The sequence below is a fragment of the Choloepus didactylus genome, chromosome X, assembly GCF_015220235.1.
Source record: "Choloepus didactylus isolate mChoDid1 chromosome X, mChoDid1.pri, whole genome shotgun sequence".
NCBI lineage: Eukaryota > Metazoa > Chordata > Mammalia > Pilosa > Megalonychidae > Choloepus > Choloepus didactylus.
Genome location: NC_051334.1, coordinates 146,076,924 through 146,089,686, shown reverse-complemented (window position 1 = coordinate 146,089,686; position 12,763 = coordinate 146,076,924).

The window sequence follows — 12,763 nt, the reverse complement described above, 5'->3', positions numbered from 1 at the left end:
TTGATCCATTAATTCCTTGATTTTAGCTCTTTCTTCCTTTTTGATGTATGCATTTAATGCTATAAATTTCCCCCTCAGTACTGCTTTTGCTGCATCCCATAGGTTTTGATATGTTGTGTTCTCATTTTTATTCATCTCTCTATATTTAGCCATTTCTCTTGCTATTTCTTCTTTAACCCACTGATTGTTTAGGATTGTGTTGTTTAACCTCCAGGTATTTGTGAATTTTCTAAGTCTCTGAAGGTTATTGACTTCTAATTGTATTCCATTGTCATCAGAGTATGTGCTTTGAATAATTTCAAATTTTTATAATTTATTGGGGCTTCTTTTATGTCCCAGCATATGATCTATTCTAGAGAAAGTTCTGTGACCACTAGAGAAGAATGTGTATCCTGGTGATTTGGGACATAATTTTCTATATATGTCTGTTAAATCCAATTCATTTGTCAAGATTTTTTCAGTTTCCAATTCCCATATTGGGCTTCTGTCTGGTTGATCTATCTATAGGAGAAAGTGATGTGTTGAAATCCCCCACAATTATTGTGGAAACATCAATTGTTTGCTTTAGTTTTGCCATTGTTTGTCTCATGTATTTTGTGGCACCTTGATTGGGTGCATAAACATTTAGGATTGTTATTTCTTCTTGTTGAATTGCACCTTCTATTAGTATGTAATGGCCTTCTTTGTTTCTCATAACATCCTCTCATTGAAAGTCTATTTCATCTGAGATTAATATTGTTACTCCTGTGTTCTTTTGGCTGTAGCTTGCATGAAATATTTTTTCCATCCTTTCACTTTCAATTTCTTTGTGTCCCTGTGTCTAAGATGAGTCTCTTGTATGCAACATATTCATGGTTCATTTTTTTTGATCCATTCTGCCTATGTATATCTTTTGATTGGGGAGTTTAATCCATTTACATTCAGTGTTATTACTGTGAAGACATTTCTTGAATCAGCTATCCTATCATTTGGTTTATGTTTGTCAGATATATTTTTCCTTCTCTCTCTTAATGTCCTTTAATATACCCGTAGTGAATCTCTTTAGTACTGAACCTTTCTCCATATCTCTCTCTCCTTTCTTTGGTCCTCTGTCTGTAGGGGTCCCTTTAGTATCTCAAGTAGGGCAGTCTCTTTTTAGCAAATTCTCTGAGCATGTTTGTCTGTGAAAAATTTTACCTCTCCCTCAAATTTGAAGGGGAGCTTTGCTGGATAAAGTATTCTTGGCTGACAATCTTTCTCTCTCAGAATTTTAAATATGTCATGCCACTGCCTTCTTGCCTCCATGGTGTCCACTGAGTAGTCACTACTTAGTCTTATGCTGTTTCATTTATAAGTGGTGAAGTGCTTTTCTCTTGCTGCTTTCAGAACTTGCTCCTTCTCTTCAGTATTTGAGAATCTGATGAGAATATGTCTCATAGTGGGTTTTTTTTGGATTTATTCTATTTGGAGTTCACTGGGCATTTATGATTTGTGTACTTATGTTGTTTAGAATGTTTGGGAAGTTTTCCCCAACAATTTCTTTGAATACTCTTCCTAGACCTTTACCCTCTCTTCCTCTTCTGGAACACCAATGAGTCTTATATTTGGATGTTTTACATTTTCTATCATATCCCTGATGTCCATTTTGATTTTCTTGATTTTTCCCCATTCTTTCTTTTGTTCTTTCATTTCCTGTTCTGTCATCCTTGAGGTCACTGATTTGCTTTTCAGCTTTCTCTAGTCTTGTGCTATGAGTATACAGAATCTTTTTAATTTGGTCAACAGTTTCTTTTATTTCCATAAGATCATCTATTTTCTTATTTACTCTTGCAGTTTCTTTATGCTCTTCTGGCATCTTCTTCATGTCCTTTATATCCTGTGCCATGCTCTCATTGTTTGTCTTTAGTTCTTTGATTAATTGTTCCAAGAACTGTGTTTCCTCTGATCTTTTGATTTGGGTGTTTTGGTTTGGGTTATTAATATTGTCTGATTTTTTCATATGCTTTAAAATTTTCTATTGTTTTTGGCTTCTTAGCATTTGCTTAACTTGATGAGTTCTTTTAGGATATGTAGACTGATTCAAAAACTTATCTCTAATTTGTCATATCTACAGCTTGGTTGAGTATACTTTCTCTAACTAACCAGCAGGTGGCCTCCATGAGCCAACTATTCTCCTCAAGCCAGTTTTCCCCAACTTTGTGTTTGTCATGAGGGGGGTCTGAATCTTGTGGAGGTCCAATTGGTGCACCAAGTTTGCATGTGTAGTTGGTGCTGCCTGCCCTGAATATGGGGCATGTGCCTGAGCAGTTAGGGAGGGAGGGCAGCTTTAATAATCAAATCTCCCAGGTGTTCCTGGAGATTTAAAGCTGTTGCAATAGTCTAAACCTTCAGTTCAGTCTTGCCAGTTTGTCTTTGCTGGTGACCCACAAGTCCTTGGTATTGGCGTGTGGTCCCTGGGACTTGTAAGTGGGTTCCTCTCCCAAGCTGTGCCCTCCCAGGGCCTCTGCTGAGGGAAGACTGTGCTAAGTCACAGGTGAGTGCCATCCCCCAAGGGAAGTTCTGGACCACAGGGCCATGTAGGGATGTTCCCAGCCAGCTGAAAGGGTGGATAAATGGGGCATGTTAAGTTCCCCCTTTTCACACAGCTCTGCCTTCCCAGCTCTGGGAAAATTAGCTGCAGTTGTGCAAAAGGCTATCATCCATGCCAGATATTGTGATGTGTGTGTGTGTTGCTGGAAACACTTCCTGTCACACTCTTTGTTTGATGCAGCTCTGGGCTGTGGCACTGGCACCAGGCAGGAGCATTCCCAGCTCACTGGGAAGATGGCTGTAAGGGGATGCCCCCCTTTTTGGGGGAAGTTATCGTGTTTAGTGTATTTTCTCAGCTACTAGACTTGTTGCTCTGTCCCTTAGATCTATCTTAGCTCTGCTCTTGCCTGGGCCAAAATTGCAAGTCTTTGAGGCTTTCTGTAATGGGCTTCTTAGAGTAATTGTTTTAGAAATAGAGAAAAAGGTAAAAAAAAAAAGTCCCTCCTTGATCTAATGGGCTATTGAAATGCTAAGAGACAAGGAGTTTAGGGCCATTAAGGAACAATCCAGAAAGCAGAGAAACTGGCTGGCTCTTCCTGGTCCTCACCCTCTGGATTTGCATATGCACCTTACTCTGTTTGAGCCCTGCCCTTCTCTGTTTTATGTTCACTGGAACTCCAAAAAGTCTCTGTTTTTATTTTTGCATTTTTTTCTTTTTTTGCTGTTTTTGCTAGCCCTATCTCCTTTCTGCCAAGCTGACTGCTCCCAGATTCTCTGGTGTCTGGTCTCAGTCTATCTATGTTTGGAATTTTTGATCAGCAGTTTGAGTTTGCAATCAGAGCTGCAACTGTAGTTCTCCCTCCTGGTTCCCAGCACCAATGGCCCCTCCTGACTGAGCCTGGCAGGGAGGGACATGTGCTCCCTGGCCATGAGAACTTACAGATTTTGCTGATTTCAATTGTTCCACACGTTCATGAGTGTTGTATGAAGTATGCCCAAAGTCAAATTGCTCTGCAGTGTCCAGTCCATGCAATTCCTGGCTTTCTACTTACTGCTCTGGAGGAGTAACTAAAATCTACAGCTCACCACTCCCCCCATGACTTTTAAATCATGATGGGCAAAAATGTGGGATCAACTAGAATTTGCTTAATCAAAAAAATTAGTTTTCTGACCAAATGGGGTTCACCTCTGTAAAACTTTAATCAGACAAACTAAACCCATCAATAATAGCCTCCCCTGCATCTCAATGTAATATCTTGTGTTCCAATAACTACATATTCACAGTTTCTGGTCCCTGACCCTATTTTGGGATGTGGTTTAACTTATTTTAACATTTGAGCACCTGCAGCATTTTGCATAAACCTAGACACAATAGGATAAAAGAAACCAAAGCTACATTCAAATGTCTCATCACTAAGACAATTAGGTGTGAAGCAATGGAATAATTGGCCTAGCAAAAACAGAAATTGGGGACAAGTTTGAAAAAGGAGTTTAGGAATGGCTATGTGGACAAATTAGATTGTTTAGTACCCTGTGCTACTTGAATATGTCAAGCCTTAAAAGCACTACTATCTTCTGGGATATATGCAATAACATAATAAAAATAGATACCATTTATGAAGCACTATAGCCAGAAATATTATTGCAAAATAATATTTACAATTCCTCACTTCTCCCCTCTAAAGTAATTGATGATTTTCTCATTTTACTGATGAGGATATTGATGTTCACAAAGATTAAGTAACTTGCCCATGGTCAGATACCCTGTAAAGTGACAAAGTCAATATTTATGTGTTTCCAGGGTTCAGGTTTTTTCCATTCTCCACAGTCTTGCATAGAGGCTTCTATGGAGGTCCAACTCTAACAGCCATAGGGAGGGGAATGAAAGAAATATTGTACACTCTTTTGGGAAAATGGCAGAATCAGGGTTGAAATTGAATTTCTCTGACTCCAGTACACCTCAGGATCAGGTTGTCATTCTGGGACAAAGTAGGAAGACATCCAGAGCTACATAGGTCAGGTAGATTAAAGCCAGGGCACTAACATTAGTAAGAAGGCTAAGGAAAAGTTGATTTTGTAGGGGATAGCTGAGTGGGGATAAAGACTCTAAGATTACATCACTGATTTATTCCCAATTGCCTAGAACAATGTGTGGCACAGAGTATGCACTTAATATGCACTTGTTGAATGAAAGAATTATAGTCAAGTTCTTACAACTAGTAAATATTTCAAAGAATGTAACTGCTGAAAGAATTCAGAGCCAAAGAAAGTTCCTTGTGGGCTAGGCTAATTCCAGGAATATTTCTAGGAAAAGCCCCTTGAAAACAATAATGGGAATGCTGGCACAAAAGCCTAGCCCTTTTCAAAGTAAGCATTCCCAACTTGCATTTTAGGGAGATTTATTTTCTTTCTGCTTTTTAAGGATGAATTTATCAGTTGTTAAATATGAGCATCCACAAATCCAGTGGCCTTACTTCACTTACCAGGAAAGAATAAGATTGGCAGCTAAGGCAAGGCTTAAGGGTGCTAAGTTCCTTGCTGATTTCTTAAAACTCGGCACATTTTCTGATATCCAAACACTGAAAAAAATGACACTTCTCAAAATGAGTTACATATTATTCAGTTGATAAGATACTTTGATTTACCACTAAGTTTTTTTTCATTCTCACTAATTCATTAGAGTTAATGACCGATTTTAAAATAAGAGAAAGAAGCAAGGCAAGCATATAAATTGCATCCTACCTGGCAATTAACATAACCCTAGTAAATGTGTACAGGTGAGACAGGACCAAACTTCTGCTATGGTTAGTGGCTGATGACCCCAATATTAATCAACTGTCAAATGTTTTTAATTTTGAAAATTGCTTCATTTAGAAAACATTTATAAGAAAAGTAGAGCCTAGATTGCAAGCTCTTACAACAGTCACATTTATTCCTGAGATTAAACTGTTATCTCTAAATTCTGAGATGCTGTGCTTTTTGTGTATAACTTGGTCACTCCCTGGAACTTTGGGCATCTGTGTGACACCTGAGATTCAGAGTTAGAGTTATGCACTTATGAAAGTCAGCATTACTTCATACAGCAAATGTTAAATAAGTCAAAAAAGAGATAAGAATTCCATTAGAGATATGAATGAAGCTGATCCTGTTGGGGCTAAGGTAAATCAGAATACAGGGTAAAGGATGATACTATCTTTATTTTAAAACTTCAATTTCTGTGTAAGACCAAAGGATGTGAATCTTATTTTGTTCAGAATTTTAATTTTCTATAGCACACTATCTAACTTAACATGTCTGGTCAGTTTAAACAACCTGACCAGAATTTTAATTTTCTATGGAACACTATCTAACTTAACATGTCTGGTCAGTTTAAACAACCTAATTACATGTAGCCTAGAATACAGAATAATATCTTATTATTCTGTACAGGTTAAAGTAATACCCTGATACATTCCAGAATAATTTGGGCAGAAAATAAAAACACATTTGCAAAGTCCCTTGGGGGACTGGAGAGAAAATGTGTAACTATTAATTTCCCCACCTGGGGAATTCCTGATAATATTGCAAGCATTAGGGACTTCCAATTTAATAAGCCAAGCTCTCAACATTGAGACTTGCCTTTATGAAACTTATTTCAGTAATGGTGAAACAAATCCCACTTATAATTATGCCCAAGAGTCACCCCCAGAGAACCTCTTTTGTTGCTCAGATGAGGCATCTCTCTCTCTCTGAGCCAAAGCCTGCAAATAAACTCACTACCTTCCCCCCGTGTGGGACATGACTCCCAGGGATGAACCTGGCCCTGGCTTCATAGGATTGACAGTGTCTTCTTGAACAAAACTGGGAAAAAGAAATGGAAAAAATAAAGTTTCAGTGGCTAAGAGATTTCAAATAGAGTTGAGAGATCATTCTGGAGGTTACTTTTATGCAAACTTCAGCCAGATATTGGAAATTGCCACAGTATGCCAAGCCTCAACAAACAGTATTCCTGAAAACCCTACAGAATATCATGGGCTCTATCCAAGACACTGTAATCATTTTACTTATTAAGGCTATTTTTCAGTAACTTAAAGCCTCCAAATTGTTACTTTGCCAGATAAGCCCTGAAACACAGAGGTATCAGTCTCTACAATAATATCAACCAGTTTCATTCCTTTATCACATAATGTTGATACCTCTTTTCAACATGAAGAAATTAAAATGGTCATTGCTCAGATATCCCAGAAGATTGAAAGATTGCTCAAATGAGAAGGAGAAGTTGTAACTGAGAAGCTAGGCTTTAACAAATGAATATGAATACTGACTCATAATACAGATATTTCTTTTTAGTTTCTAGTGTATTAGGACAGCAAGAAAGAAATACCTGAAATTGTTGAACTGTAACCTAGTAGCCCTGATCTTTGATAATGATTGTATACCTATATAGCTTTTATCTTATGACAGTGTGTGCCAGCTTGGATCTATTATGTCCCCCAGAAAAGCCATATTCTTTAATGCAATCTTGTAGGGGCAAACTGATTAAACTGTTTTTTAGGATGGAACCTCTGATTGAATTATTTCCCTGTAAGTGTGGACCTTGCGCATTCAGGGTGGATCTTGATTAGCTCACTGGAGTATTTAAGAGAGCCAAGAGCTGACACAGACTCATATGCATTTTGATGCTTGGAGATGCTTGGAGATGTGGACAGAAGGACGTTTGGAGTTGCTAAGCAAAGATATGAAGCCCAGAGTTTGCCCTGGAGAAGTTAAGAGAGGACCCTCAGATACTTAGAGAGAAATGCCCTGGGAGAAAGAAGCAAGGATGTACAGGAGCTAAGAGAGTGGAACTAAGACAAAAGCCCAAACACATTTTGGAGAAAGCCATTTTGAAACACAATCTGGGAGGAAAGGACCAGCAGACACAAACCACATGCCTTCCCAGCTTGTAGAGATGTTCTGGACACCATTGGCATTTCTTCAATGAAGGTATCCTCTTGTTGATGCCTTAGTTTGGACACTTTTATGGCCATAGAACTGTAAATTTGTAGCAAAATTTGCCCACTTTAAAAAGCCAATCATTTCTGGCATTTTGCATAACAGCAGCATTAGCAAACTGGAACACTGTGTGATTGTAAAAACCTTGTGACTTACATCCCCTTTATCCAGTGCATGGTCAGATGAGTATAAAATAAACACATTCATGGAAAAAAGAATTAATTACTGGCAATGGGATTCCTTGCCATTTATCTTAATTCATTTCTTAAGAATGTTTTTAGAAGATATTAAATAACATAATTCCATGGTGACTGTTATATTATCATAAACAAAACCATTAAATCTCAATTAATTGGAATCCTATTAACAGTCCTTTCAATTAAGTTGTTTTTACATCATGTTCACAGTTTAATAGAAGGAAGATTATCACAAGAAAGGTTTGTGTCAGACATTTATTAAAAACAGTAGTACCCCCTGAAGAGCTGGGGGAGGATGCAGAGGTGTTGGACTTCCTCACCTGGATTGTTGCTGATGTTCTCACAAACATTGGGGACCGACAGCTTGATGTACTGAGCCCTCTGTCTTGGGGCTGGCCCCTATGAAGCTGGTTGCTGCAAGGAGAGGCTAAACCTGTGAGTGCCTCTTTATTGTTCAGATGCGGCCCTCTCTCTCTAACTAAGCCACCTTGGTGGGTGATCTCGCTGCCCTCCCCCCCTACATGGGAACTGACTCCCAGGGGTGTAAATCTCCCTGGCAATGCAGGATATGACTCCCGGGGATGAATCTGGACCTGGCATCATGTGATTGAGAACATCTTCTTGACCAAAAGGGGGATGCAAAATGAAATGAAATAAAGAGTCAGTGGCTGAGAGATATCAAATGGAGTTGAGAGGTCACTCTGGTGGACATTCTTACTCACTATACAGATAACACTTTTTAGATTTTAATATATTGGAAGAGCTGGAAGTAAATACCTGAAACTACCAAACTCCAACCCAGTAGCCTTGACTCTTGAAGATGATTGTAAAACAATGCAGCTTACAAGGGGTGACATTACAATTGTGAAAACCTTTATCCAGTGTATGAATTGATGAGTAGAAAAAATAGGGACAAATCCTAAATGAAAAATAGGGTGGGATGGGATGGTGATTTGGGTGTTCTTTTTTTATTTTTATTTTTTATTCTTATTCTGATTCTTTCTGGTGTAAGGAAAATGTTCAAAAATAGATTGGGGTGATGAATGCACAGCTATGTGATGGTACTGTGAACAGTTGATTGTACACCATGGATGATTGCATAGTATGTGAATATATCTCAATAAAACTGAATTTTTAAAAAAAGGTGGCAAAATAAGAAACCAAATTCCTAGGAAAGCCCAGAGGTCAGTGTAGATTCAGCCCAATTTTATGCTTGTTAGCATTAATCCTGGACCATGGTCACTGATTTCCACAGTGATGTTGTTGGGGTCCTGTACTCTCTGAATTTGGGTTTGGGCTGGAAAAGGATAGGACTCTCTAAGAAAGCCTATAGAAGCAATGTCAGGAATATGAACTAGGGCATTCCATCAGGTTTTACTACATTTAAGGAACCTGCACAAGGGAAATCCAAATCAGATATTTCTCTGAAGAAGAATAGGTAGGGCAGTGGAAGGTAAAGTGATTCCAAGATTAGGGTGTTTAAGCATAAAGCCAGACAGGCAGTCAGTTGGAACAGTGGAGATGCTAAAGAAAATATGCTGAGCCCCAGAGAGACTAAGGTTCTGGGAGGCAAAAATTCAGTTATTTATGGGGTTGATTTTACTAATGTATCCATCTATAAATATATAGCTATGTACAAAGGAAAAACTCAGAGGGAAGCAAAACAGGATCCCATTGCTTACAAATTGAGGCTTTGGAGACAGTCATAAAAGGATTCACATTCTACTTCTGCCACTTACCACTCATGTGAAATTATTTAACCATTCTGAGCCTTAGTTCCTTCATTTATAAAATGGAGATAATAGTATCTCATAGAGATGCTGAGAACAAGGTACAAACACTTTGCATACTGTTTTGCATGCACTGTTAATTTATGCTATTTTTCTTCCTACCAAGATAGACCTAACATCACAGACTTGAACTGTTGCTTGTTTTGATTTTGGATAGCCACCTAGTATTTCCAGGTCTTTGAGAGCAAGAACTATTTCTTACACTTCTTTTGCACCCCTTAAAATAATGATGCTTAAAGCTCACCAAATGGAAATGGTGAGTGAAAACCTCGTGTATGCGGCATATGAAACAAAAGGCAAATACAGGCATAGAGATGGAGGGCCCAGGTATAAGGAAAGAAGAGGAGGCTGGCAAAGAGGAAGAAAAAAAAAACCTTGAGTACTCTGGAACCTAGCATACTCAAAAACATCAGTGTGCTGGTTTGAGTGTATTGTGTCCCCCAAATGCCATTATCTTTGTGGTTTTGTGTGGGGCAGGCGTTTTGGTGATGGTTGGATTTGCTTGGAATGTGCCCCACCCAGCTGTGGGCAATGATTCTGATGAGATGTTCTCATGGAGGCGTGGCCCCACCCATTCGGGGTGGGCCTTGATCGGTGGAGCTACATAAATGAGCTGACTCGGGGGGAAAAAGAGAGTGCAGTTGGGAGTGATGTTTTGAAGAGACGCAAGCTTGCTAGAGAGGAGCGTCCTGGGAGAAAGCCGTTTTGAGGCCGGAGCTTTGGAACAGACGCCAGCTGCCTTCCCAGCTACAGGAGGTTTTCCAGATGCCATTGGCCATCCTCCAGTGAGGGTACCCGATTGCTGATGTGTTACCTTGGACGCTTTGTGGCCTTAAGACTGTAATTGTGTAGTGAAATAAACCCCCGTTTTATAAAAGCCTATCCATCTCTGGTGTTTTGCATTCTGCAGCATTAGCAAACTAGGACAGATTTTGGTACCGGAGAAGTGGGGTGCTTTTGCTGCTGAGTTTGCAAATACCAAACATGTTGGAACGGCTTTTCAAATGGATAAGGGGAAGACTCTGGAGGAATTGTGAGGAGCTTGATAGAAAAGGCCTAAACTGCTTTAAAGAGACTGTTTGTGGAAATATGGACTCTAAAGATACTTCTGATGAGGCCTTGAACAGAGATGATCAATGTGTTGTTGTGAACTGGAAGAAAGGCGAACCTTGTTTTAAAGTGGCAGAGAATTTGGCAAAATTGAGTCCTGGTATCAGATGGAAGGAAGAATTTAAAAGTGACAAACTGGAATACTTAGCTGAGGAGATCTCCAGACTATGTGTGGAGGACGTATCCTGGCTTCTCCTTGCAGCTTATAGTAAAATGCGAGCAGAGAGAGATAAACTTAGAACTGAACTCTTGGGTTCAAAGAAACCAGAAGTTGATGGCTTGGAAAATTACAGGCTTCCAAGGGGTGGAATCCCAGAAGCTACAGCCCAACATGAGGATGTAACCAAACGTGGAAGCCAGCCGCCATTTCAGTACAAGCCAAGACTGGAAAAGGAGTTAGGCAGAAAGGATTTGTGGAAAGTCCTATTGTCTGATGGCTTTGACCCCTGCATGCTTCATGCAAAGCCAACAGAATTTTTGCGAGATCTTTATAGACAGAGCCATTGCCGGTCTGGACTGGAGGAGACAGACAAGGAAAAAATTAAAGGAAAAATCTCTTCAAAGACAGAGCCATGGAGGTTGAGGTCTGGAGTCAGGAGGTCTCGGGCTGGGAGAGCTGAGCAGCCCACATGCATGGAAAGGGTGAGTTTGCCCTGGAGGTCGAGGGCGGGCTTTCCGCCTCGATGCTCTGGAAGAGTTTTGCCACCTCAGGTCCCAAAGAGGGTGGAGCACATTTCCAGGGAATTGAGGAGAGCCTGGCTGCCACCCCACTGTTCTGAAGGGGTTGAGCGTGTGCCCCGGAGATGGAAGGGAATCCGGGAGCTGCCCCGAGGTTTGAGGAGGGTGGAGCCGAGAAGGTGGTCTCCTCAATGTGTGGATATGTTGGAGCACTCACCCAAGCGTTTGGAGAGGAACGGGCTGCCGAAAAGGCCCTTGGGAAGGGTTAGGCTCCCGCTCTCTCAAGCCCCACGGATGCAACATCGTTCTGTTAATGACTCTCAGACTTTGAAATCTAATGGAGTTTGTCCTGTGGGTTTTAGGAACTGTTTTGCTCCTGTTAACCCTGTTTTCCTTACTGTTTCTCCTTATGGCAATGGAAATGTTCATCCTATGAATGTCCCTCCTTTGTATATTGGAAGCACATAACTTGTTCTAGGTTCACAGATCCACAGCTAGAGGGGAATTATGCCTTAGAACTGACCAAGCCTAAACTGATTTTGATGGGATTTTGTACTTAAATCATTTCAGTAACAAAAGTTAAGTTTTTGTGATATTGTGATTGAATGAATATATTTTGTATTTGGAAAGATAATGTCATTTTGGGGTTCAGGGGGTGGAATCTGCCGGTTTAAGTGTATTGTGTCCCCCAAATGCCATTATCTTTGTGGTTTTGTGTGGGGCAGGCATTTTGGTGATGGTTGGATTTGCTTGGAATGTGCCCCACTCAGCTGTGGGCAATGATTCTGATGAGATGTTCTCATGGAGGCGTGGCCCCACCCATTCGGGGTGGGCCTTGATCGGTGGAGCTACATAAATGAGCTGACTCGGGGGGAAAAAGAGAGTGCAGCTGGGAGTGATGTTTTGAAGAGACGCAAGCTTGCTAGAGAGGAGCGTCCTGGGAGAAAGCTGTTTTGAGGCCGGAGCTTTGGAACAGACGCCAGCTGCCTTCCCAGCTACAGGAGGTTTTCCAGATGCCATTGGCCATCCTCCAGTGAGGGTACCCGATTGCTGATGTGTTACCTTGGACGCTTTGTGGCCTTAAGACTGTAATTGTGTAGTGAAATAAACCCCCGTTTTATAAAAGCCTATCCATCTCTGGTGTTTTGCATTCTGCAGCATTAGCAAACTAGGACAATCAGTAAGAAAAATATTAACCTCACTTACTCAGATAGACACATGCTTGTACACAAATACATTCCACACACTAGCATTCCAAATACATTAAGCCCTTAAAAGTGAATTCAAAACAAAATAAAGTAATAATAAAAACTCTATAGAAACACTAGAAGAAAATATTTTTATGTTCTTGAGATAGATTTGCAATGAGATAAGAAAACCATAAGAGAAGAACATGATAAATTTGATTATACCAAAATGTAAAATTTGCATCAAAAAGCACAAAAATTAAAGTTAAAAGCAAGCAACAGACCAGAAGAAGACAACTGCTTCACCTTTAATTCCAAG